General features: G+C 37.6%; 1 long non-coding RNA gene across 1 annotated transcript in view; it reads right to left on the bottom strand.

Moving 5' to 3' along the window:
* Nucleotides 1-9,343, bottom strand: part of LOC150040992 (uncharacterized) — a 58,459-nt gene extending 49,116 nt beyond the window's left edge. Inside the window, exon 1 of the long non-coding RNA XR_016533721.1 lies at nucleotides 8,957-9,343. This is a non-coding gene — a long non-coding RNA (uncharacterized LOC150040992). The remainder of the gene's footprint in view (nucleotides 1-8,956) is intronic.
* Nucleotides 9,344-22,155: the final 12,812 nt, after the last annotated feature.

Below are 22,155 nucleotides of genomic sequence, written 5' to 3' on the forward strand. Positions count from 1 at the left end.
AAAGCTCTATCACACATGTCACAGAGATGAAAAACAGAAAGAATTCTAATGAGGATATTCCAAAGAGCTACATTTTTATTCTAATCAATCTAAGTCTCGTAAATAACAAACCCTGAAAATAAAGAGCAAGAAGTTCCATAGTAGAGGCAAATTATCATACTGAAGAAGATAAGAAACAAAGAACTACCTTGTTGCCCTCTCTAAAGAGTACTGATAGTAAATAACAAGCCTCCAGCAATCCTATTATTAGATTTAGCTGTGTTTGTTTCTTATCTGAAAAATTTCATCCCAGAACACAGAAACATTTGGGTTTTACAGCTTCCTGCATCACAACATAAATAAACCAAGTCAGGATCAACAGATATGCATTCATTGCTTGATTATTAATTCAGAACTACAGAAAAATGTCCTGAAGTTTATTACTTTTAGACTTTTGGAAACAACATCAACATGAGACTACTAAGTATAACTTTCAATGCACGTTTTCCTTCGTCTGATGAGTCAGTAAGAACTTGTAAGTGCATTGGACTTATACCTAATTATTATTTCCAAGGTAGTTTTTAAGATATCAGAAAGCAGTTTGCCATAAGTATTGCCTTACTTTTTCTGCTTACATTACATCTATAGGTCACTTATTGATCATCTGTAATCTGAAAACCCAAAATTTTCCAAAAATTCAATTTTGGGGGCATCATATAAGTACTCAAATAATTTCAGATATTTTAGTATTTCAAGCTTCTGATTTTTTTATTAAGAATGACCAATCTGTGAGTCTATGCAAATATTCCCAAATGCCAAAATCTCTAATAATTGAAATGCTTCTGGTCTGAAAAGGATATTTAATTTATATTAACTAACATTCAAATCCCTTTCACAGCCCAATATATTTAATATTCTAGTTAGTAATAGAATAATTAGAAGATATTTTAAAATATATAGAAATCTTCATCTGGGCCAGGAGTGTAGCCTAGTGGTAGCATGTTCACATAGCATACATGAAGCCCTGGGTTTGACTCCCTAGAACCACATACAAAGAAAAAGCCGGATTTAGCACTGTGGCTCCAGTGAGAGAATGCTAGCCTTGAGGAAAAAGTGACCAGGAACAGTTCCCAAGCGCTGAGTTCAAGCCCTAGGACTGGCAAAAAAAATCTTCATCTTCCTACCATCATCCCTCTTAATACTTAATTTGAATTCAGTATCAATACTGTTATTCAGTAGAGAATGTACCCTCTGACTGCTTTTCCTATAAAACAGATTCTATTACTAGTATAGAGGGATATCATTGTACAGAAAACATTATTTAGCATAACTGCTACATATATTAAGGTTACAAATCAAATTCTTGATGTGTGGGTCATAAATCACTAAAAGTTTATTGTATTATAATTTAGATCCCAAGCCAGGCACCAGTGGCTCATGCCTGTAATCCTAGCTTCTCAGAGAATCACGGTGTCCTGCCCAGCCAATACAATCTGTGAAACTCTTATCTCCAAGTAACCATCAGGAGACCAGAAGTGGTGCTGTGGCTCAAAGTGGTAAGGCAGTAGCCTTGAGCTGAAGAGCTCAGGAACAGGGGTGTCCCATGACCAACAAAAAGAGGACAGACAGACAGACTTTGGCTCCCACCGAGTCAGCATTTCTGATAATTCAGAAACACTGTTGAATAAATTAACTTTAGTTTTTTTTTCTAGACCTGGGACTTGAACTTAGGGCCTGGGTACTGTCGTTGAGCTATTCCAAGGCTTGCACTCTACTACTTAAGCTACAGCACCAGTTCAGGCTTTTCTGTGCATGTGGTACTAAGGAAGAGAATCCAGGGCTTCATGCAAGCGAGGCAAACACTCTACCACTAGGCCACACTTCAGGCCCTAGAATCATTTTTGCATAAGTCTGCTAAACAAGTCAATAAAAATAGTAGAAATTACTTAATCTATTCAAAAGGACCTTTAAGTGCCTCAAAAATGTCTTTTCATGAATAATCCACAGATTCTTCATTTTCATCTTTTATTAAGATAAGATTCTTAAATGTAACACTTTGTTAACCTTAATTCTGGTTACTAAATTTATAAGGAAGCATAAAAAAACCAATTCATTTTTAAAATCTAAAATGTAAGATTTCAATTATTTCAGACATATTCTCCTTTGAATTACTGCAAATGAAGAAAAATTTGAAATAAGATCAAATAACCATTTTTCTACAGTCCAATTTTTTTTCTGTTTCGGCAGAATCACAGGTGTCTAGAATAATTTAGCAGCAATAAAAATCTAATTCATGATAATTAAAATCCATTGATGATAAGTGAAGACAACCCAATTACTTAATAACTTTATCCTTGAAAGCATGCAGGAAGTGAAATTGAAGATAAAGACATGTGTGCACATTTAGAGATTAAACTCAGCAAGAACCATCAAAAGTATCAGTATAGAGGCAGGTGCCACTGGCTCACACCTGTAATCCTACCTATTCAAAGGCTGAGATCTGAGGATCACAGTAGAAAGCCAGCTCAGGCAGGAAAATCCAATTATCTCCAATTATCTACCAAAAGATGAAAGTGGAGCTGTAGCTCAAGTTGTTGAGTGCTATCCTTGAGCAAAAATGCTCAGAGAATACCCAGACTCTGAATTCAAGTCCCAAGATCAGTACAGAAAAACTGTATATACCATACAATGCCAGACCTGAAAAGTGAAAAGAAGAAAATTATAAGTAATGACACGGGCTCATACCTGATCTATAAAATCAACATTATTAATGTCACAATTTGTATGACGACTATTTTTCAGTTTGAAAGAAAATAGTTTCATGTTGCCAGTGTGAAATGTCATAGGATGTTAAAAGAGTTCTCTAAATTTCTTTATTGAAAGATGCAGTACAAATACAAAGTAATGACAATAAGAATGGGGAAGTAGAGATGATAGTCATTTTTATTCTAAACTGAGAAAGACCCTATTATATTAAAGTTTAGATGATAAAAATGTAATGAAAATCTCTGAATCAATATTCATGAAAGAAGTTCTATTTCTATTCCGAAAGTACCTAACAACAGATTTTTGCTTCCTATAATGAAGAAAATACTTTTTGGTGGAACCGGGATTTGAACTCAGCATTTTTTGCTCACAATGCAATTCTCTACCACCTGAACCACTTATTCAGTCCTTTTGCATTCATTTATTTTTTCAGATTTGTTCTTATGTTTTTTTTTCTGAGACATCAACAGCCTCAATCACAATCAATCCTCTGATCTCTGCCTCCAGTGTAGATGAGATCATGTCCATAAACTCAGCCAAGAAAATAAATACTGAAATAAAAATCTAGTTATTCAAAGATTTCCTTAGTATGACACAGTATTTTTAAAAGAATGTGCAAAATTATTATCATTGCTGCTACTCTCAATCAAACCAATCAACTGCAAATGCAATTTATTTGATATGTTACTGGCTTTTCAGACTATTAGAAAGTCTTCCCTGGATAACACAAACACACACACACACACACACACACACACACACAAACACACACAGGCACATATAAGTCAGACATGGTAGTACAAATATGTAATCCTAGTTACTCAGAAGGTGGAGATCAGGGAGATAACAGTCCAATCTACCTACCTGCATGTGTGTCTTTTATGAATCTTGATTAAAGGTTCACAGAGATAGCTCAGAAGTGAAGATGAAAACAAATCAATATCCCTAGTAGGTAACATGGTACAGAAATAAGTTTAATGAGGAACTCTATACAGCAGGGCTGTGAAATGTTATGGGGATACTAAAATTGTTACAAAATCCCAATTTTTCTCATTAATCATGAAAATTCAATTTCAGGTTTCAGTTACTATGTATTACATTTAAAAATCATTAAAAATCAATTTCAGAATACTAAGAGTAACAAGACTGATCCCAGGAATAAACTCATAAGAAAATAAGTATGATTTGGTGTATTTTGGATGCCATGGTTCTGAATTAACTGTGTGAGACAGTTCCTATGAACATTAGTTTACCATTTAGGCAGGAAAGATTTTGACATTTTTGTAGGTAAAATATTTGCATTCTCCACCTTTCTTCTTACTTTAGTTTTACTAGAGATTTCTTATTTAGTGCAAAAGGCTATGTTGTAGAACAATCTTCTCTAAAAGGAATTATTGAGTGATAGCCATGTCTTCAATAAACATCCATCATAAAATTTAGAGATAATCTCAGGTGGAAAATTTACTGGTCCACTGACATAATAAAGACCATATTTTAGGAAATGGCTAAAGTGGTAGAGCATCGGCTTAGCAAGCACAAAGCCTTGAGTTTAACCCTCAGTTCCGGAAAAAAAAACATTCTTTACAATAGTTTTAAATCCACAGAGTTAAGGAAAAGTAGAACTCACAAACACAACATTGGTATTCAGTATAATGTAGTTCTCTATGTCAGGACTTAGTAAATTAGGTAAACAGGCTGAGAGTGACCCTGTCATATGTAACAGATGTGAAGTTTTATTTCATAAGCTTCTACCACTGAGTTTTAGCAAATCAACTGAGACATATGCCTACCTTACTTAGACCTTTAATTTTTATTTTCTCAGCAGTATCCCAATCATTTGCTTTTGCCAGTTATCTTTCCAAAGATCTTCCCTCCGTTACTGACATAACATGCTAATAATAGAAATTTTCAACACTTGTTAAGCAAAGGAAATTTACCCCCAATAACCTCTGAATATACTTTGCAAACTTTTTAACTGGTTAATTTCCAATAATAACCATATATTTGGTGATTAAGCTGGAGGGACCATTCTAGTCTATAAATGTGTTTAACAGATTACCTTAACAGAATTGTAAAATGACAATTACATTTGTTTAGCCTAAAACCCTAAGTTTCAGTGAGGTAAAGTTTATCAGTAAAATCTTTAATGAAAGAATACGAACTTTGGTAGCAAAAAATACCAAAAGGCTGGGTGTCGGTGGCTCACACCTATAATCTTAGCTTCTCAGAAGGCCGAGATATGAGGATCATAGTCTGAAGCCAGCCTAGGTAGAAAAGTCCTTAAAACCTTGATACTCTTATCTCCAATTGACCAGCAAACAAAAACAAAACAAAGCAAGTGGACGTGTAGCTCAAATGATAGAGTACCATCCTTGAGCAAAAAAATCTAAGGGAGAGCTCTCTGGCCCTGAGTTCAAGCACTAGTACCAGCACACACAAAAACAGACACCTAGGGAAGGGTTCAAGATGGTGTTCATAACTCTAAAATTTTCAAACTTATATATGTTTTTTTTGCTAAACATGTTAATTGTTTGTAATTGTAAAATGTGTACTTCTATTGGAAGACATGCCTCTCTTTTCATGTAATATAATTTATGATGGAGTTAGTCCAACTAAATCTATTATAATATGAAAATATGCTAAATAAAAAAACACATTTAAGGGGCCAGGAGCATGGCTTAGTGCTAAAGTGCTTGTCTAGCATGTACAGAGCCCTGGGTTCCATTTCTCAGCACCACATACACAGAAAAAAATAGAAGTGGTGCTGTGGCTAAAGTGGTAGAGCACTAGCCTTGAGAAAGCTCAAGGACAGTGCCCAGGCCCTGAGTTCAAGCCCCAGGACTAGCAAACACACACACACACACACACACACACACACACACACACACATTTAATTCATCTAAGCTATAAAACGTGACAGCTTATACTACAGTGTGGATATTGGCTCTATTCTCTCATGATCCCGTAGCTGTGTGGGAACCAGGGCTTGCTGCATGTGCCTGGCATGGCTAAGGAATATTGAACCAGTTTATCATTAGTCCAGGAAATGATCAAAATTTAAAATTAAAAGTAAAGTTTTAACTGAAACTTCTACAGTTTGTACTGAATGCCTACTGCTTTTTTTGTACCATTGTACAGTCAAAAACAATATGATAAATGATAGTAAGTCATGCACCATCTCTAATTGCAGTATGCTTTCATGTTATTTTCTATATGTAAACACCAACTTACAATGGTTGACTTAAACCCAAGAGACCATTAGTCACATAACCAATTCTCAATATAGCAGAAAATTGTTAGAAATGCACTATTTTCTATAAGTATGTATTATAATTTAAACAGTGGCATTTGTTGCCAATTATTAACACATACATCATTGACATTATTAGAACTTGTCAGGTATCAATTTACAAGACTCTGGCAAACCCTTTCCTACGTTTTTAGAAAATGACAGAAAATAGTAGACCTAAATGTTAAGACTATAAGCAAAAGGAGTATATACTTTAGGGGAACAAAATTCATGTTATTCATAGACTTTACCAGGAAATAGAGTTCAGAGTACATTAATACTCAACCAATTTTACTTATCTCATGAGTTTTGTATATAAAACACTTAGGTTATAGCTGTTAGTATACTGTTAAAAGAATGTACAGTTAAAGAAATATGTAAACCAAATTATCCATATCTACATTAAAACATTATCCCACACCCCAGATAACAGAATGACTTCTATTGCATATGCATTTGTAAAGCTGTTTGTTTTATTTATTAAATTAGTATGTAATCTATCACAGAAAACTATGCCTACTACAACGAAATTGTTAGAGAGTTCTAGCCACCTTAGTTTTAGCCAAGTGATTATTCTGAACAGAGATTAGAAAATCAAGAGCCCTAGTTTGTGCTATAATTCCTCCCCTTTCAACAAAGCCTATACTTTCAAAATAAAGTCTGAATTTTTCTGTACAGAATTCTCAGACAAGCCCCAGCATCTTGTGATCTTCTTTCATCAGCAACTCTTTTAGTCATTTTTCTATACTACTCTATTTTCCAATTGTTGACCATGATGTCTCATATATGTATTTTCTCTCTCAAGTGGAAAGCAATTTAACTCCTGGGACCTACTGCTGTTCTATTCTTCAAAATTCCCAGGATAGTAGTGGACACTCAGAAGAACCTAGAAAATGAAAGCATGTTAAATGTCACTTGAGAAAAAAAAAACTTTCATTCCATATTTAGTGGTGGAGTACCTTAATGGCTCTTGCAAAATGACCTACCAATATTATCTTATTATATAGTCAAGATACATTTGGCAAATGCTCCTAGGTATGTAATGCCTACCTGGCAATATTCATCCCAACAAAATATTTTGGATCCAAATCCCTGCCCATTTCTGAAAGTACATAAAGGTGAACATCAAGTGCTCAGAAAGTAGATTATTATTTCAAATAATTCAGATTTGACTTCATCAGAAGCTTTTCCAAATCAACAAGATCTCTAACTCTCAGCTGAAACCATGCCAATTGCAAAACACTTTACTTCAAAATTATTTTGCTGTGGTACAAGAATTATACGGTGCTTTAAACTATACCCAAAAGAACCTCAGGCAAGTCAGCTGCCAAGACAAAGCATTTTACCAAAAGCCAATAGGGAGTCGTCAGTTTTAACTGATTCACTAGATAAAGTTACCTAATCACAAATGGCATGTATATCCTTTTGTAAAATCTTTAGCTTAAAAGGATTTACCAAGAACTAAATTTAGCTTTTCCATTACTGTGCTTTTCTTTAAAACCACTTCTTTTGGAATAAAGAAACCTGAAATGGCTTAAAAACAGTCAAGAGGGAGGAAAGCCAAATAAAAGAAGGAATCCATTATTTGTTTTGTATTCTCCCAGAAGAACCTTAGATCGAATGCACTAATTTAAATTCAGTCCACTTTTGAAAGGGGCCAAATGAGTGCCATAAGTTTTCCCAGACATTTGTTTTTAAACAACCTCATCTTCAGTGGTAATAGTATTAATTTTCAAAAAGTACCTTACCACTTTAAATCCTCATGCAATCACTTTGTCTAGAATATTGAAGTGCTGCATGCCAATGTTTTTTGGGAAGCACTATTTTCAACTGCAGGCTGCTTCAGGCAAAACAAACAGATCACAACCCACCCTTGATTTTATTGGGAACATTTTAGACTTAGTTCTTGTTCTGGGGCTTGTATTCAGAGCTTGGATGCTGTCCCTTAGCTTCTTTGCTCAAGGCTAGCAGTCTACTACTTGAGCCACAACTCCATGTGTGGCTTTTTGCTGGTTATTTGGAGACCAAAGCCTCACAGACTTCCCTGCCTAAGTTGGCTTTAAATGAAGATCCTCAAATCTCAGCCTCCTGCGTAAGCTAGGATTACAGGCATGAGCCACCAGCTTCTGACAGGAACATTTTAGAATTTGTTGACATATATATAAAAAATGAAGTATGCCATTCTAGATGAAGAGGAGTTTGTCAAACCTATTTCTACTATTCTCAGTCATCCACTGTGCCTAGTTCTCAAGTTTGATAGCACTTTGGAAGTGAAGTAGTAGAGTGTGTTGTTAGTTTGTTTTATTATCGTTATTTAATGTATGTACTGTCTTCCTACTTTCACAAGGCAGAAGGAAGAAGCCAGGCATAAGGCTTTCAAATGCTCTTGGCACCCTAGTAGGAATACTGACAAGCGGCGGGAGGGGGGGGGGCTTTCTAACTGCACATGCAAGCGTTAAAGCAAGAAGAGACATTAGGCTGCAGCATGCGCTCTGGACAAGGTTGAGGTCAGGCTCCAGAGATCAAGAGGTAGAACCTCCGTTAGAGTCAGAGGAAGGAGGTGGGCATGGCACTGGAAGAGTCTCTGTCCCTGAATCTGAGATCAAAGTGCGTGACTGAATGGAGAATTATCAACATAACATCTAAGGCACCTAAAAAGCAAAGGCAGGCCTTAAACATGGACCCCCACCCCCTCACAACCCGTTCCTGGACTCTGGGGCAGAGACCACAAAGTGGTGTCTTGACAAGGAAAAGTACCTTGAAGGAATTAGGGAGCCGCGAGCAGATGAAGGAGGGGCGTCAGAAGCGTCTGCTAAAGAAAGCAGAGCTCTGCTCACCTCCGGGGTTCCCCCCCCCCCAACCCGCCACCCGCGAGGCCAGAAAGATGCTCCAGCACCGGGCAAGTGCAATGCCACTACTCACCCCTACTCTCCTATGGTCCCTTGGTCTGTCGGCTGCACGCAGCCCCTGCGGGGGGGTGAGCCCCTCCCCCCCCTCGCCGCCGAGAGTGGACTCGGCGCGCGAGAGGAGGTGGCGGCGCAGGTGTCCGAGAGTCGGGTCCAGAAAGGAGCCGGGTGTATGGGAGGCAGCCTGGTGCCCTGCGCTCCCTGGCTTCGCCAACTTGACCACCATCGACGTGGAGGGACGAAGAGAGGCAATGGGGGGCAGGCCCTCGCCCAGGGGCCGGGACCCTACCAAGGTACTAGGCCCGAGCCTCTGGCGGGACCGCCGCTCCCAGTCCCCTCAGAGACGTGACCCCCAGGCCTGATTCCAGTCCCTCGGCCCCCGCGGCCACAGAGCAGCGGCGGCTCCCTCTTGGGGCAGCGATCGCAGCTGCATCCTCGTGCTCCTCCTCCTCTGGCGCAGCTGCCTACACATACAGCCCCGGCACTGTTACCGCCGAGGCGCCCCGACTGCCGTTACCTAGCAACCGCGCGCATGCGCCCCACCCTTGCGGGCGACCGCCACTACCGCTGGCGCTGCTGTCCTAGCTCAGACCAGCGGGTGCGCGACCTAGAAAAGTCCACAAAATCGCACTATTTAGGCCCTCCATGGAGCAACATCAAGGTAGCAGTAAATTGAGGATAGATCCAAGATACTCTGTAATTTGAAAAACCTGGGAAGTTGGTCTAAGACCTTCTCCCAGTCCCCTGAGACCTTCTCCCAGTCCCTGGATAGGCACCTAGACGGTTCAGAGTGGCAGTCCCATTATCTCTCTTATTTTTCTCACTGCCCTCTTCCAATCCTTCCTTTACAATTACTGTCGGAGGAATTTTCTAAGTAAATTGTTACTTAGGTTACTCTTCGGCATATTGCTTAAGAAACGCCCCCCCCCTTAATGGTTCCCTGTAATAAGGCCTAACAACTCCTGGCCACCACAATAGCGTCTTTTCTGTTCTTACCTTAAAGAGTTCTCTTTTTTGTACTTTTTTCGCATACTTCTACCACAATAATCTTTACAAAACCCATTTCAACTCTCACTTCCCTCTGGACTACAGAATGAGGTTTGCAGTTAGAGCCAATTTTGAATTTTTGCTCCACCACTGAGAAGCTCACTTGATTCATTAAGCTAGGATCCTTAACCTTTCCTAATCTGTTTCTTTAGCTGTATATTAGGAAGATTGATAGTGCTGATAGAAAACTTATAGGATGAAGTGAGAAAGTGTATGTAAAGCAATTACCCTAGCACAGACTAAGCAATCAATAAAAAAGTTATTTTTCAATTGTTATCATTTCTTACAATATACAGGAGAAAGAACAAACTCCTTGGCTTATCAGTCAAAGCCCTCTGAAGTATTTCCTCTAGCCTTTCCAATTCTATTCCCCCTTAGTGTCCCAAACAGACTTGTTTCACAATTTCTGGGATACAATTCAATCTATAAAATGCTTAGATATATTTCCGCAAAAATAATGTGGGCCGAAAATGTGTATGAGCCTGGCACGGTGGCTCATGCCTGTAATCCTAGCTATTCTGGAGGCTGAGATCTGAGGATTGTAGTTCAAAGCAAGCCTGGGCACTAAAGTCCATGAGACTCATATCTTCAGTTAATTACTAGAAAATAGGAAGTGGTGCTGCCTCTCAAGGGGTAGGGAGATAGCCTTGAGCTGAAGAGCTCAGGGACAGCACCCAGGCCCAGAGGTCAAGCCCCACTACTGACAAAAATTTATATGAAGCCCCCAGTTACTGAACATGCAAATATCCACTGATCATCCAAAAGTACATGTTGTTTTTAAAATATTGACATTGAAAATGGACATATAGGCAATGACTATATGCAAAATATTTTGTATGATTTTCTGAGATCTTAATTAGTTGGTCTTTTTGAAATAAGCTTTAGAGCTTCCGTAGTGTGTAGTGATAAAAAATTATCACCAATTTCGAAGATAATGCAATACATAACCTATTTATGAAATGTGCCCTGAAGGGTATTTTTTGATAAATGATCTAACATTTTAGAGAATTTGGAAATAGCTGTACCATGTGTAAGAACTCTGAGAAGCCCTACAGGATGAGCTAATGAAATATGGCAACTTCAAATGGACTATAAGTGTACAGTGAAACTTTATGATAACCAGACAGCCAGAAAATATTAAAGAGAGTAACAACTGAAAAGGTTGAAGAGATTGAATCACTGAAGACTAAGTAAATAAAAGTATCTAATGGAAATAATCAAAAAGATATAATCATTGGGGAATATGTACTACAACTATGAATGTGTCAATGAGCTTGGATAGAATTCTCACACAGTTTATGCCTTCCTTCCATATGGTACAGACATGCCTTTTTAGCTTCAAAGAACATCTTCTAATGTTCAGCCTTTTCCAATGACCATTAGTAATTCATGGGAATAGATTTTTTGACATTTTCTTATACCGTCTAAAACATGCATTTAGTTTTGTAAAATGTATATTTTCTTATCACTAGTTAAACTAATTACATTCCACTATACATATTTGTATAGGAATAAATATATGCAAGAATATTGCCTTAAATAAAATTTTATCTTTTATTCTTACATATTACTTTCTAGATACAGAACAATGTCACTGCTGTACATAAAACGCTTTCAGTGTTTTACCTAGAGTTTCAAGAGGAAATCTGAGTTCCTTTGGTCCATGTAAACGTGATTGTTCTACTGTGTTGGCAAAGCAATAGCATTTACCAACAAATAGCCCTATCCAAACCAATATACAAAGAGACTGATTTATAGTAAGCATAAAAGATTACATGCATATAATACAGGTAACCCTCAAGAGACTGCAATTCAGAAAAAAATCCTGCAGAATTTGTATAGTAATAAAGATACAAAGATTACTAGGCAATTGAGGTAGCTATTTGTTTAACTAATTGACTGCTTCTAAAAGAATAATGAAACACTTAACTTCAGAAATACACCTTGACACAGGCTCTTACAGTATTTCTAAAGATAAGTGTTTGTATCTCAAAGGGAAGTATGACTCATGACCTTGGATATATGTATGCATTGTAAAAGTAGATAATTAAATGTTCTAGTTCATGAAGAGATTTATCTGCATTTCCAAAGTTAAGAGACAAAACTAAGGATTCACTCTTTCTCCTCCTCCACCCACAATGATAAAAATCTAAGGGGGGCTTTCCTCCTTTTTCACTTTTATTTGCCTTTATAATTACAAATCAGTGAGTTTTTCAAAGAGGAAACTGTGCTGATACAGTAGGTGCAACTACTAGACCAAATAGTCCAAACCTTTTCTAAAAAATTCATGTCAGATGCCAGTGGCTCATATCTAAAATGCTAGCTACTCAGGAGCCTGAGATCTGAAGATTGCAGTTCAAAACCAGTCTGGGTAGGGAAGTCCAAGATACTCTTCTCTCCAGTAAACTACCACAAAAGCTGGAAAGAAAGCAAAGGTTAAATTGCTAGCCTTGAGCAAAAAGACATTCAGAGACAACACGCAGGACTTGAGTTCAAGCTCCAGGACACAAAAAAAAGAAATTCATGGATCCCCAGTACTGCAAACATTTGAAACATAGTGACACCTACTGAATATGGTAAAAAGAATTTATTCAAAAAGGAATACTATGACGATGGGACTGGAAATGTGGCTTAGTGATAGAATGCTTGCCTAGCCTGTATGAAGCCCTGGGCTCAATTCCACAATACCACATAAACAGGAAAAGCCAGAATTAATGCTGTGGCTCATGAGATAGAGTGCTAGCCTTGAGCAAAAGAAGCTCAGGGACAGTTCCCAGGCCCTGAGTTCAAGCCCCAGGACTGGCAAAAAAGTACTATGATGGAATTTTACAGTAAAAACAGAGATGGTGCTCAACTCTCCAATAAAGACAAATTTATAATCAACAAGTGGGGAAACAGCTGTCTGAAAAATGAGTGAGTGGAAAAGGCAAGGTTAGGAGGATTTTTATTATTAATTTAAATGTATTTTTTGCCAGTCGTGGGGCTTGAACTCAGGACCTGAGCGCCATTCTTGGGCATCCTCAAGGCTAGAGCCACAACAATACTTCTGTCTTTTTCTATGTATGTGGTACCAAGGAATGGAACACAGGTCTTCGTGCATACTAGGCAAGCACTCTACCTCTAGGCCAAACTCCTGGCCCAAAGTTAGGAGGATTCTTGTTAAAACTGCTCAATAGAGTAGAAAATGAGAAATTTGATCAGGCATACAGGCTGATCATACCTCCTTGTATGATTTCATCTTAACCCTTAAGGTAAATGTTCTCCATAGAACAACTCCTAAACTTCCAAGCACTTGAAACATGTCTATTTACTACAATTCTTCAATTTCTGTTCACTCTTTCAAGTTCAATACCTCTGAGGAAAATCCTGCTGACCATATAATGCAAATTTGAATTAATACAAATTATTCCCCACAGGTTTGGTTTTTCATCTTAGCATCATTTTTCCAATCCATTTACTTTTTCTTGACCTTTCCGAGTCTCCTCAACCATAATTCCATACCATAACCATACCTATTGCTTCAGCCTTCCAATCTCCCAAACTTACCATCCAACATCATAACCTATCTTCCTTAAAAATCTAAGCTAGCAGGATTTTTTCGCAAGTCCTGGGCTTGAACTGAGGACTAGACATTGTCCTTGACCTTTATCAAAGCTAGCACTCTACCATTTGGCCACAGCACAACGTCTGGCTTTTTCTGTATATGTGATACCAAGGAATCAAACCCAGGGCTTCATGCATGCTGGGCAAGCATTCTACCACTTAGGCCACAGTCCTTGCCCAGAAATTTTTTTCTAAGTTACCTTTACCCCTTCAGTTTCACTTAGACTACATGAAACTAAACCTTTATCTGAGTTTCTGCACTCTCTTTCATATAGTCCATGAGATATCTTGAACCATTACTTTCTTCTGCTCAAATATTTCTTCTTTTCTATAAACATATTCAATAATCTTACATTATTTTATTTATTTTCTACTTTTTTATTTATTTTGTGTAGGTACTGGACCTTGAAACTGGGGTCTGGATACTGTCCCTTAGCGTTTTTGCTCAAGGCTTGTGCTCTTCCACTTAAACCCCAGCTCCACTTCTGGATCTTTGGTGATTAATGGGATTACAGGTATGATGTTCATCCATTCTCAAAATGAATACTTTCTTTTTATCTTAGACTTTATCTGTTGTTTTTTAAGTCTCTTCTGCTGCCCTATCACCTTTCTTTCTCACCCAGAGGCCTCAAAGGGGACTGCCTCCAATCACTTCAAATATTCAAACACTATAGTAAGGATGGCACTTCAACATCTCTGCGAAAATCCTTTGTTAAGAACACCAATTACTGACAAATTTCTCAATTTAATGAACTCTCTTCAGCTCCCTTTTCATTGAACTTAACTGCCACAAATAATCATATCATCAGTTGGGTCTGCTTGAAATTGTCTAGATGCTTGACTTCCAAACACATATTCTCGTTTCTACTCCCTGATTTCTATTTATCTTTTTCATCCCTATGGCTTTCATGAACTCCTTCTACCCATTCCTTAAATGTTGATACTACTCTGCAGTTCTTCCGTAGGCCTGTTTCTTGCATTTTGCTCTCTGATTTTTATTTTTGTTTATTTTAAAATCTCAATATTTCTATATTTAAAATCTCAATATTCTTGAACTTACTATGTAGCCCAGATTGGTCTCATAATCACATTCATCATCCACATAATCACAAGTGTTAAGATTACAGTTTGCCACTATGACCAGCCCATTTATTGCCTGGACATGAATTACTTTCATATCTATATATATATAATTCATAATTCCCTCCTGGCATCTAGATCAAAATAGATCTAAGTAAATCCAACTGCCTACTAGATGCCCTCAAACAATCCAAAGTGAATGTATCTATACCTAAATACATCATCTTTCCATATAAATGGTCTTTTTTTTCCTTGTTAAGTTAGATTCCAAAAATGACTCCCCAAAGAGGACCCTGGTATCCTCACATAATGATTTTTACTTTCTCACAAATTATTGGATTATGCCAATATCACACAAATTAACCCAAAACTTTTCTCCTTTCCTGAAAAATAGGCTACAAATATGCTTCAAGGAAGAATAAGATGTATCACTATGATTAAAGCTGCAATGGGACAGAGATTCTTGTCAGTTTTGTTCAATGTGGTATTACTAATCCTTCATCCCTTGCAAATATACATATATACACATGATCAAACTGAGTAATAGTGTATGTAGGAGATTCAATAGTATAAACCTTTTAAAACATTGCCTTACAGTTTGACAAAATGAGTATCAGGGAGATGGGGAAAAAAGGTGAATGATGGGCAAGTATAGTTTTAATATGCAATGTATATTTTGTGAAAACTGAACTAGGAAATTTGAGACAGGAAGAAATAAGACAGATGTGGGAAATGATAGATGAGATGACTTGAATCAGGATTCATTGAACACATAAATGAATAAAAAGTTAAGCCCCCTTTGTACAAATATTTTAAATGGTACATAGATAAACAACACAAACTAATTACTGGGAAAAGGTTGGAAGAAAGAGAAAGAGCTAATATGTTCAAAGAATGTTCTATGGAAGAATGAAAATGTCTAATTTTGTACATTTTAAAAATCCTGGCACAGAATATATGTCCTCAATAAATATGCCGAATAAACCAACTTAAATTTTTTAGTGGTTTTGGCAGCCAAAGAAAAATAGATAGATAATCAATATATGCCCATAGTGGAATAAATATTTCTTCTATATTCAAAATAGTGTAAAAATGAATTTACAAATACATCTCATCCATGCTTTTGCTCATGGAGAGAAAAAAAGAAGGTTATGAGTTAAAATTTCATCTACCTGTTAAATGGTCCATTAGTAGTTCTTCCAAATGCTCAGATGTCCACTATATGCAAAAGTCCCCTTCAGTTTGCCTTCGATCCCTGTGGGAACAATAATACTTCTAGAAATTAAGACAATTTAGCAACTGAAGATATCTACTTCAATCAGAAGTTTTGTCTGTATTTGACATTGTATTCAATACTGAGTAAAGGGCATATAAAAATTTCTGCTTGTGATCTGTCTCTTGATTTTCTCTCAATTGAATTAAAAACGATCTATGATCTAGCCTCAAGAATGATATGCTCTCCCATCCCAGTGTTAGTGTCTTATGTCTACAATCCTAGCTACTAGGAGGACTGAGACCTGAAGATTAAAGTTCAAAGCCAGTTGGGGGCGGGGAAGTTTGTAAGATTCTTATGTTTAAAAAAAAAGTCAGAAGTGGGGCTATGGCTCTGAATTCAAGCCCTAGTAACTGCACACACTTGTATTCTCTTACACACATACACACAAAGGAAAAGAGAGAGAGAGCGAGAGAGAGAGAGAGAGAGAGAGAGAGAGCGAGAGAGAGAGAGAGAGAGAGAGAGAGAGAGAGAGAGAGAGAGAGAGAGAGAGAGAGAGAGAGAGAGAGAGAGAGAGAGAGAGAGAGAGAGAGAGAGAGAGAGAGCGCAGAGGAGAAAGAGGAGGAGGAGAGAGGAGGAAGAATGTTTTCCCAAGTCTGGCAGTATCCTAATAATCCTAAATCCTTATTCTGGATTTACCTGTATTCCATATCTTTTTAATGCCACAAATCTAATTACCAAACTCTACCATCTCCTAACTACTCATTTTCCCTTTAAACTTACATTATCACAAACCTTGCTTTATCCTTATCATTATTTACTTTGAACTGTTTAAAAAAATTTAATTAGGCTCCTTGCTTTCATTTTTACCATCCTTTTAAACCATCTTCCGTGTAGCATCTTAGGTTAGTTAAATTAAAATGCAAACCTTACCACATTCCTCTGTTTAAAAACATCTCAAATGTATTTTCTGTGCTTACTGAATATACTTTAATCTACATGTTCTCCATAACCTACCTCCTTTCCAACCTTTGTGTGTGCATGTGTAGAGGGGGAAAAGTGTGTATGTGTATGTGTGTTTGGGACAGGACTGGGGTTTGAATACAGGGCCTGTCACTATCCCTTTTCATTCAAGGCTGGCACTCTACCACTTGAGCCACACCTCTACTTCCTGCTTTTTGTGCATTAATTGGAAATAAGAACTCAGGGACTTTGGTGCCTGGGCTGGCTTTGAACTGCAGTCTTCAGATATCAAATTCTTACAGAGCTCGAATTATTGGTGTGAGCTATGAGGGCTTTGTTCTTCTTGAGCCTTACTACCTAGTATTCTCCACATCCCATTTCACACTCAGAAAAATATGGTTTGCAATTCTCTTCTGATGAATAACTCCTTCTCCTGGGACCTTCTCTTTCCATCAACTTCATAGTGACCTTGTTGGATAAATTTTTATGTATGTGACCTGTTACAGTTGATGAATCTCAGATTATCTTAGTCTTTCCTCAGGAATCTAGAATCCAGATTCAGCCCAATCTGGTTGCTTACTTATGCTAAATATTATAAATTTCAGAGCTGTTGGCAGCAGCCATTTTTCTGCCATATGGTCTAGGAAAGCGAAAAAGCTGGTCTGCTAGGAAAGATGAGGCAAACACAGAGAGATGCAGTGATGAGAGGAGAGACTCTAGATAGCAATTGAGTTATTAGCTACAGCTATTTCTTGAAGCTCACCTACCTTCTTGTTCTTGACTTAGACACTGTTTGGTCATGCTAATTTCCCTCTTTTGCTTAAGCTAGGTCAATTTAAATTGCTATTCCATGCAAGAAAACAAATTAATCTCAAAGAAAACAAATTGGTCTCTCGCATCAAACAATTTAACACTCTCCTGTCTTAGCTTATTCTTTTCCTTCTGATTCAAAAACTGTTGTTCTTTCTATAACCATTTGGCCTGAATAACTCCTGTTTATGATAAGAAGATAGCAGTCATGTCCCTAGTTGTATTAGGAAGGTGCCTGTCTTTACATCTTCTACTTAATACATATGTTCCTAAGATGAGGAAATACAGTACCACCAGGAGCTGGTGGCTCACACCTAATCCTAGCTACTCAGAAGGTAGAGATCTGAGGATCACAGTTCCAAGCTGGCCCAAACCAGAAAGTCCTTGAGACTCTTATCTCCAATTAACCACCAAAAAGACTGAAAAAAAGAGGTTTGATATCAGTGATAGAGTGCTAGCCTTGAGCAAAAAAGCTCAGGGACAGTGTCCAGGCCTTGATTTCAAGCCCTAGGACTGGCACACACATGTGCGTGTGCATGCTCATGCGCCCACACACGAAGTAAAGAATAATGGGCAGGGCAGGGAAGGGCAGGGAAGGGCAGGGAAGGGCAGGGAAGGGAAGGGGAAAGGGAATTGCTGTGGGTTATAAAATGTTCCCTAATTGAACCAGATTTAATAATTGGTTGCCGTAAGTGTTTGCAAGCAGAAATTTTTTGGCCAGTCCTGGGGTTTGAACTCAGGGACTGGGCACTGTACTTGAGCTTTTTGGCTCAAGGCTAGTGCTCTACCATTTGAGCCACAGCACCACTTCTGGCTATTTCTGTGTATGGGATGCAGAGGAATCAAACCCATGGCTTTGTGCTTGCTAGGCAAGCACTGTACCACTAGGCCACACTTTCAGCCCCTGCAAGTAGATGTTATACTCATGCATGGTACTTCCTTTCATGTTCCTCCTCTGTTCTCTGCTTATCGCTATATATTTCTCCCTGTACTAAGCATGCTGGCATCGATTTGTGTTCCTATGTTATGTGCCTCAGAGAAGAGTGCTTTTTGAATTTTAACTTCACTGAGGCTTCAAGTGTGCCACATGTCAACCACACTTTCCCATAGATCTACAGCCAGAAAAGACCTGTAGATGGGAAAAACTTGGGTCTCATGCCTTGGGGCATTGGTTGGAAGGATGGTTTCTCTCCATCACACTTCATCTCTCTTTCCTAGAGCACAGGATCAGTGTATTGCTCTAACACAGTTTGCATCCTGCTCTGGTAGGAAACTTAAATGGAAGGAGAAATTTTTATATCACCGTTTAGGTGACCAAAGCCTGGAGAACTCAAGATCTGAGGGAAACAAGACTGCCATAGATCTATGTCTGGTAAGTCTAATAGGAAGAGCTCAGAGTGAACAAAGACTTGAGATTTGGTGAAAATAAACAACGTAAATTTTCTGCTTCCCCCCAAGGGTAGTTGAATTTTAGTTACTAAGCTGTAGACAGTAAGCAATTAGCACAATCTGACAGATGAGGTTAAAATAAAAGAGTCTCTCTGAGACTCTATTCTTGTTCCCCAAGCAATAGGGCTAGCAATAGTAATAGAAGAACATTACTTTTGCTTGTTGTAGGCACTTGGTCCTACATTTTATGAGTGTGGAACTGAAACCTGAGAAAAATGAGACCTAAGGGAGACTTGAAGTTGTATCAATCTAACTTAAGAAGTGGTAGAAGAACTGTAATTACAGTGAAGTAGAGCCAAGCATGCAGCTGCTAAGGGAAACCAGCCTCTATCCAGACATCTGGGTGATACTGCCTCTGGCTGAGATAAAACAAAATAAGAAATTGGGAAGAAGATAATTTCTGGCTTTAATCTCTTGGGGAATTTAATATCTACAGAGAAAACACATTTTCACATGAAACTTGACCTTCACAGAAATTTAATCCTTAGTAGGCTATTGTTGAAATATATGACATTTTTTATATTGCAGGGCCACTATTGAATTATCTGGACTATACTACCACCATATAGTACTTATTGAATCAGGTTGGGTAAATATAGATCCATGTAATTTCATCTGGGCAATGAAATGGCTGGTGGATTTGAGGCCTGCTGTGTAGCTGTTGCCCTAGGATGATAGACAAAAAATTTGAAGAGAATGACTGTCAAGAAGATGCTATTATAAGAAGAGGAGAACTTCTCTGCTGTTGAAGAGGGATAGTTATGGCTGACTATCATGTTAACTATTAAACTCTAAAGGCTAAGAGAAAATTAAAATGGAGAGATGCTCTAGATCGCTCTCCACACCAGAAATAAATCTAGAAAATAGTTTCCACATATTTTCTAACTTTAAAAAACAATTATGCCAGTAAACCAGATGGAAGGACATTCTCTGAATCACATTTATTTATGACCTGAGAAATGGACTAAAGAACAGGCAGTTGGACATGGCCTGGGTTTCAGCTGTTTTTCATTCTTTTCTCTGGGGATCAAACATGTTTCTCTTAACATAAGGTTCCCATGTTTCAGGCTGGTGAAAAGGTAATATTTTTACTTATACAGAATTGGTAATATAGCAATTTCTTTGGCTTCAATTTTGTGCCATGCACTTCAAATCAGATTTTTCAGAACTCTGTATTATATGTATGGGTCAAAGGTACAAATAATGGTACAAAATCCTCTGTTTCTCATATTTTTCAATTTTTCCTTTTTGATATATATATATATATGTTTATTAAAGGAAACACTCAAGTTACCAACACCAAATTACATAAAGAATATTATAATTTTCATGTTAGTTCACTTCTAACCACTGAATACTATGCTTTCTTGTGCTGTTGTCAATACCTTCCTTGTTTTGCTTGCAAATTGTATTTTCCTAAAATACATTGATTTAATTTTTTGAAAATGAAGTAAAATTATGTCACATAATTTCTTCTGATAATATTTTTTGCTGTTGCTCCTTCTTTTTTCCATATATTTGTATTATAACTAATAGAAGAAGGGTTACATTATATTCTCAGATAGAAGGTACATTATTTCAGAAACACTGGTACCCTTTCTCATGTCTTGGTCCCCATGTCCCTCCCCCACCCCCGCCCCTCATCTTGTTTTCCCCCTTCCCTATCCTATCCTTTTTTTCAATTTTTCTACTGTTAGGGAACAGTGTATAAGAAAGAGGATGGTAGAATTTCATATCCTAACCAATACCAACAGCATCTCTTTTCACACCCAAGAGAGAAGATGGTAGGACATCTTTGATGTGACACGTACCTATGGGATTATTACCCAGAAATACCCTCTAGGAATTCTGCTTTCCTTTTTGGTTCCTTCAGTTCACTATCTACATGGCTGCAACAATAAGTTCCATGCCAGGACAGGGATATACTTGAGTGGTAGAACACTTGTGTAGCATGCATAAGGCCTGGGGTTCAGTCCTCAGCACCATATAAGAGAAGGCTCTTCCATGCTATCACAGTATAATTATACTCCCTAAGAGTTGTGATTGGTCCAGGAGGAAGTATATTATTTCATGCAAGCAAATCAGTCCTTTTCCTGGGGTAAGGAAGAAACACCAGCACAAGCCTTTCCTTACCCTTTTCTGTCTCTTCATTCTTTTAAAATTATTTTTTGTAATTGAAATAACATATTTGTATGTAACTCTAAGGTGCAGAATGATCATTCTATACATGCATACAGAATATGATGATAAATCAGCATGATTACTGTCTTTATTTCTTGTCAGTCCTGGGGCTTGAACTCAGGGTCTGAACTCTGTCCCTGAGCTTCTTTTTGCTCAAGGCTAGCACTCTACCCCTTGAGCCACAGTGCCACTTCTAGCATTTTCTGTTTATGTGGTACTGAGGAACCGAACCCAGGGATTCATGTATGCTAGGCAAGTACTCTGCCACTAAGCCCCATTCTCAGCCCATAATTAACCTTAAATATTACCATCTTAATCTTCAATATTATTTCTACATGTTGGGAGCTTTCAATCTCATCTTCTCTAATAATTTTGGAATATGTAATTAATTGTAAAATAAAACTATTTTCTGTTTATGGAATATAAACAATAGAAAGCATGATGACTAGCTCCCTCTATAAACCATGTTTTGGTGCCTAATATCCAATCTCTGACTATGCTCCCCATGTTTCCAGTCTCCAGTAGCTACTATTTAACACTCTACTTCTATGTGCTCAGCTTTTTAAAAATCTTACATGAAAGATTAAGAACATGCGATATTTGTGTGCCTGGATTATTTCACTTAAATGCATTGTAGTTCCATCTATGGTGCAGTAAATGACAGTATTTCACCTTTTTTTGATTGTAGTATTCCATTAGGCATATGAATTACATTTTAAATCATTTATTCATTGAAGGACATCATGGTTGATTGTATATCTTAGCTATTGTAAACCATTTTGCAATAATTACAGGAGTATAGGCATCTCTTTCATACAATGTGATGGCTAATTTTAATTGTTAACTGGATTAGAAGATGCCAAGGAGAT

The sequence above is a fragment of the Megascapheus bottae genome, chromosome X, assembly GCF_031878675.1.
Source record: "Megascapheus bottae isolate mThoBot1 chromosome X, mThoBot2.hap1, whole genome shotgun sequence".
NCBI classification, from domain to species: Eukaryota; Metazoa; Chordata; class Mammalia; order Rodentia; family Geomyidae; genus Megascapheus; species Megascapheus bottae.